A 6,208-nucleotide genomic window follows, 5' to 3' on the forward strand; every position below is an offset into this window, starting at 1 on the left:
CAACTGGACAACTCACCGAGGATTTCAATATGCAGGGAGGTTGAAAAGTTCCGTTAGTGCTGATTCCCAGGAGGCATTGTTTTAGAACGCATACGATATGGCCTTTGAAGCAGCGTGTGGTTGAGCCTACAGGGAAAGGGTAATTCTGGATTAGTATCAGCGAGGAATTCGTCAGAATAGATTGGGAAGAGACACTGGAAAGTATGACGGTGTTTTGCATCAATGTCTGTTTTTTTTTTCTGGGTGAGATTCGGAAAGCGAACGGAAGGTGCATCCCGAATATAAAAAATAGGTATCCTAACGAGAGGATCAGGCAACCGTGGCTGACGAGAGAAGTCTAAGACAGTTTAAACGCGAAAGAGAGGGTACATAATACAGCAAATATTTGGTGGGAATGTAGAACACTGGGAAGTTTTTAAGGACAGAAAAGATTAAATATGAAAGCAGGCTAGCCAATATCATCAACGAGGTTACAGAAAGATTGTTCTGTGGAAGACACCAGCTGACTGACAGAAACGCAAGACTGTCAGGAGGCAGAAGTGACTGTAGGTGGTATTATTGAGGTGAAGATGTTGAGAAGCTGAAAAGCGTGAAGGTAAGTAAGTCACCTGGTCCAGAGAGACGACACTGCAGAGTTCTGAAAAGAGATAACTGAAGAGATTGTGGAGGCATCAGCAATGATCTTTCAAGAACCTAGAGAGACTGGAATGGATGCTGAGGACTGGAACATTGCAAATGTCACTGCACTCTTTAGGAAGGAATGGGGGCATCACATAGGGAATTATCGGTCAGCTTGCCTGTCTTGAACGGTTGGAAGACGTCGGAGCCGATCACTAAGGATGAGGTTTCGGGGTGCTTGGAGGCACACGTTAAAATTCTGCAAGGTCAGAATTTCTGAAGCGGAAATGCTACCTGACAAATCTGTTGGAATTCTCTGAAGTAGTGTCAGGCTTTGTCTCAAAGGAGGCTTCGGATCAGAAGCGGTGTCTGATCTGGGGACGTCACCCGGATAGGTTTCTGTGAAACTTATCTCTTTTTACTGTGTCAGCGATACTTAGAGTAGTCTAGATAGAAACTGAATGTTCGTCATGCTGGAAGTTGGAGTACTGGGAGACACGGATTTTCCCATGGAACTACTTCAGCCTGAAGTGCGTCCAGGCGCAGCTCCTTAAAGACCCAGTCAGGGATGTGGAGCAGCAGCTGGATGACCTTCCGCTCTTACCGAACGGTGAGGAGATCACTGATCGGTGTTACCAGGAAGTAGTCGCGTCTCAGTTGCAGGAGGTGGCTTGCTGGGTGACTGTTAGCAGAAGGAATGAGAAGGTGAATAGGGAGTTAGCGCAGAGCACCCCTGTGGCCATTCCCCTGAATAATACTTGTACCCTTTTGGATACCCCAGTGGCCGATGACCTCCCAGGGAAATGAAGCGGAGACTAGGTTACTGGCACTAAGCATGAGTCCGTGGTGCAGAAGGGAAAAACGGGGGAAGAGGGAGCTGGTAGTGCTGGGGGTGGGGTATGGTCAACAGTCAAGTGAACAGTCAGGAGATTCTGTGAACGTGAAAAGTGCACACGGATAGTGACTCCCATGTGCTAGATCAGGGGTAACACGGATTGCGCCCACCACAATTTGGAGGGGCAGAGTGGACAGTCAGTTGTCTCGGTACACATTGGTGCCAATGGCATAGGAAGGGGAAACAAACATAGACTGAAGATAAAATTTAGAGAGCGAAGCAGAGAAACTGAAAGCAGAAGCTCTAGGTGAATGTTTTCTGGATTTCTACCTCTGGCATGCGCCAGTGAGGGTAGAATCAGGATGATGTGGCAGAAAAATATGGTGTAGATCTGAGAAGATGGTACAGTTAGAGGGGCTTCAGTTTGTTGAATCATTGCGATATATTCTGGGGATTGCATGACCTCCACAAAAGAGACAGCTTGCACCTGAACCAGACGGGGTCCGCTGTTCTCAATGTTTACTCATCTTGTTGGTGACATTCCATCTAATTCTGTAGGAGCGTGGAAACCATAATGAATGGACTCTGAATAGGACGCATGTTGAAAAGCAAAGACAGAGTGCAGTCAGACTGTCGGGAAGGACAGGCAGTTGACAGGACAAAGCAGCAGCTAGCACGGTGAGTATCGATGCATTAGGACTACAGAATCAAAAAGGGTAGTTAATACTGTCCTCAAAATAGTACAGCCGTGGCTGACAGAGGAAGTTAAAGCTAATGAATAAAGCAAACGAAAGGGCATACGATAAAAAAATAGCGTGAATTTAGAGGGTTAGGAAGATTTTTGAAACCTAACAACAAATAGAATCAATTAGGAGGTAAGAGATGAAAAATGAAAGCAAGTAAGCAAACAATATCAAGTCGGATAGAAAAACATATTTTCCAAGTATATCAGAATAAAAGAGATATGAGAGTGGATATAGGACAGTAGAAAAGGAGGTGGTAGAAATTATAACGAGGAACACGGAGATGGCCGATTAACTAAATGAATATATTGCATCAGTCTTCACTGGAGGACAGAGGACTGGAAAATTGCAAAAGTCACTAAGGACTTTCAGAAAGGAGGAAAACAGCAGAAAGGAAATTATGGAGCAGTTAACTGATCTCGGTGGTCGGAAAGATGTTGAAGTTAATTTCTGAGGATAAAGTTATGTAGTACTTGGTGACTCAGGACAAGACATGACAAAGTCAGCATGGTGCGCTTAAGGGAAAATGTTTTCGGACGAACCTGATAGGTTTCTCTGAGGGGATTACAAGTCGGGTAGTTAAAGAGGATGCAGATGACCGAGTATATTTGGATTCCCAGCAGGCCCTTGACAGGGCGCCAGAGTATTACAAGTACTTTACGATCATCATTAGAGCATTGGCTGACTGCTCGGAGGCAGCCAGTGGGAATGAAAACATCCTTTCCTGGTGGGCTGCCGGAGACTATTGGTGCTCTACAGGGGTCGCTGTTGGGACGGCTTCTTTTGATGCTGTATATCAATGATTTAGATGATGGAATAGCTGGCTTTGTTGCCAGGATTCCATGTGAAACAGGGTTAGTTAAGGGGCGGTCTGTGTTGAGGAAACAGGTAGGCTGTGGAAGGACAGATAAGGAAAATCAGCAAGGAAGTGACAAGTGAAACACAATTTTGGAAAATGCATGGTCAAGCAATCTGGTGGAAGCAATAAACCTACAGACTATTTTCTAAACTTGGAGGAAATTCAATAAGTATTGAGATGCAAAGGGACTTGGGAATTATTGTATCGAACGCCATAAAGGTGAACTTTCAGGTTGAGTTGGTGATACGCACGCCAGTGCAATATTAGTATTCATTTCAAGAGGTTTGGAATATCAAAGCAGGGATGTGATACTAAAGCGTTTTAAATCACTGCGTTGGCATCACCTTGAGTATTGTGAACGGTTTTGTGCTCCTTATCTGAGAAATGATACACTGGCGTTGGGGACATTTCACAGGATGTTCGCTAATGATCATTCCAGGAACGAAAGGGGAATGTTTGATGGCTCAGGGTTTATACCTACTCGAACGTAAAGCATGAGCTGAAATCTTTAGAATGTTGAAAGGGTATTTTCGATGGGTTGGGAGTTTTGGACAAGACGCCTCCGGATAGAGACCGTCAGATTTATACAGAGCTGCGGAGCACTTCCTTTCGCCTGTGAGTGGTGCATTTGTAGAATTTGTTACCACAGGCAGCTGTGAAGGCCAGGTCGTTGGGAGTATTCAAGGCGAGGAATGAGTGGCAACGGCATCAAAGGTTACAATGGGGTCTTTTAAGAGCAACTTAGACAGGTACATGGAGCTCAGAAAAATAGAGGGCTGTGTGCTAGGGAAACTCTGGGTAGGGTTCATGGTCCGCACAACGTTGTGGGCCGAAAGGCATGTAATGTACTGTTCATTTCTGTGTTTTATGTGCTAAATTACGGGGAAAATGCCGCGGAGTGGGAGTAAGGAAGGGAACAAAGAATCAATCATGACTGAATGGTGGAGCAGACTCGATGGGTCAAATGGACTAATTGTGCTCCTGTGTCTTATGGTCTGAAGATCCATCCGTCACGAACTGGCCGGGCTGTGATGATCTGAGGAATACAGCAACAGTTCATTCAGCAACACCTGAATCCCGGTGTTGCAACATTTATGGATCAATAATCAGATTAATCCCTTTTTATATATTAGATACCACGGAATCAAAGAGAGTGGACGGCAAATGCATGATACGCGAGGCATAATTCTTCCGTGAACGCAATAATAATTTTCAGTTCAGTTTTCAGTCGTACAGAGTTGTGAAGAAGATGATGAGAGGCATTCATCGTGTGGGTAGTCAGAGGCTTTTTCCCAGGGCTGAAATGGTTGCCACAAGAGGGCACAGGTTTAAGGCGCTGGGGAAAAGGTACAGAGGAAATGTCAGGGGTGTTTTTTACGCAGAGAGTGGTGAGTTCGTGGAATGAGCTGCCGGTCACGTTGGTGGGAGGCGGATACGATAGGGTATTTTAAGAAACTCCTGGATATGTCCATGGAGCGTAGAATAATAGAGGGCTATGGGTAAACCGAGTAATTTCTCAGGTCGGGACATTTCGGCACAACTCAGTTGACCGAAGGGCCTGCATTGTGCTGTAGGCTTACTATTTTTCCATGTTTATATTCCCAAATAGCGGTCGCATGTTGCTCAAATCAAATACTACTCCAAATGCTGCAGGAAGAAATAATCCCGTTTGCTTTTATTTACAGATTTCTCCCGTTGCTGCAAACAGGTACTTCACTGCATATTTCAGCTCGTCCCTGAATTTTCTCTGTGACAGTCCATAGATACAAGTGTTGGTGCACATGCTGAGGGAAGACAGCATGAACCCGCATTGCTGCCGGATATAGGTCGGTTTGCTGAAATATCTGTCTGTGTAGGAATAGTTTTCCACTTGCCAGTTCATCGAATGTACGAGATAGGGCATCCAAAGTAATATGAAATTCGCAGAAAGAGCGAACAACAGTATCATTGACTTTCTCCGGTTCTCCACCTCTGGATCATGACGATTTCCGCTGCTTTTCCGAAGTACCTGGCGAACTCTATTTGTCGCTATCACCCGGTGGACGGTGGAAACATTGAATAACAAAATTAAACAGATCGGCAGTAACGGTGTTGTGATGCCGTGAAAGACCTGGTAGGCTTTCCACAGGGGTGAGGTGAAGTATTCAGCCACGGGGATACAACGCCATCGATCCACTGCAAAGTAAAATGGAACGGCCTGGGCACAACACGCCGCACTCACTGTTACTACCACCACAGTCGCTGTTCTCTCGGTGCAATATCGGTTCCGCAGCTTCTCACAGCAAATGGCGACGCACCGATCGAAAGTGAAAGCTACCGTCAGCCAAACGGAGCAGTCCCTGGTTGCGACACTCACGACAAGTAGCACAGAACACACCGGCGTTACGACCAAGAAATGAGCAAACAAATAGATATAGTTTATCCTCTCTAATATAAGAACAACGGTCACCACCATTAGATCGGCTGCCGCCATGGCCACAAGGTAGAGAGTGATGCATTTGGACAGACCGCACTTCCCCCGGAGCAAGATCACAATCGCCGTTAAATTAACTGCAGTAGTTATATATAAAAAAAAAACAATTACTATCAGGTACCGCAGAGTGATTGGTATGACTTGATTTGCGCTGTGTGAGGAGTAATGGATTGGACCATTGTCTCGAGTCTCTGCAAGGGTAACAGTCCCCCTGCGCTGACCAAGATGCGGTATGGCTGGTCCGACCAATCTAATTCTAACTTTTATTGCACAATTTTGATTTCTGCAGTTTCAAGTCCAGACGTTAACCATCAGAAGGAAAATCAGGAGTTGACAACAGAGCGCCCACAATTGGCTCTGTTCAGGAGTGAACTAAGGGCCGTTTTCCTCTCCTGTAAGGCGAGGTTATAAAACACTGTCCCGAATAGGATGTTGTCTTGCGGAGAAGGGCAGAGGTATTGGAGAGAGCTTTTTAACGTAATTAAACTTCCTTAAAAGGGATATTTAATTAGATTTCATATAAAATAACATATTTTTTTAAATGTCATGAATGCATTTCACTGTAAACCAGGAGATATTTGCAGGCCGTTGGCACAGCCTTCTGATCTCAGAAGATGTGACACAGATCTCAGGACTCGCTGGTCACAGGGAGACAAACCATGAACGTTAAAGTCAGACGT

The sequence above is a fragment of the Hemitrygon akajei genome, unplaced genomic scaffold (genome assembly GCF_048418815.1).
Source record: "Hemitrygon akajei unplaced genomic scaffold, sHemAka1.3 Scf000039, whole genome shotgun sequence".
Taxonomy (NCBI): domain Eukaryota; kingdom Metazoa; phylum Chordata; class Chondrichthyes; order Myliobatiformes; family Dasyatidae; genus Hemitrygon; species Hemitrygon akajei.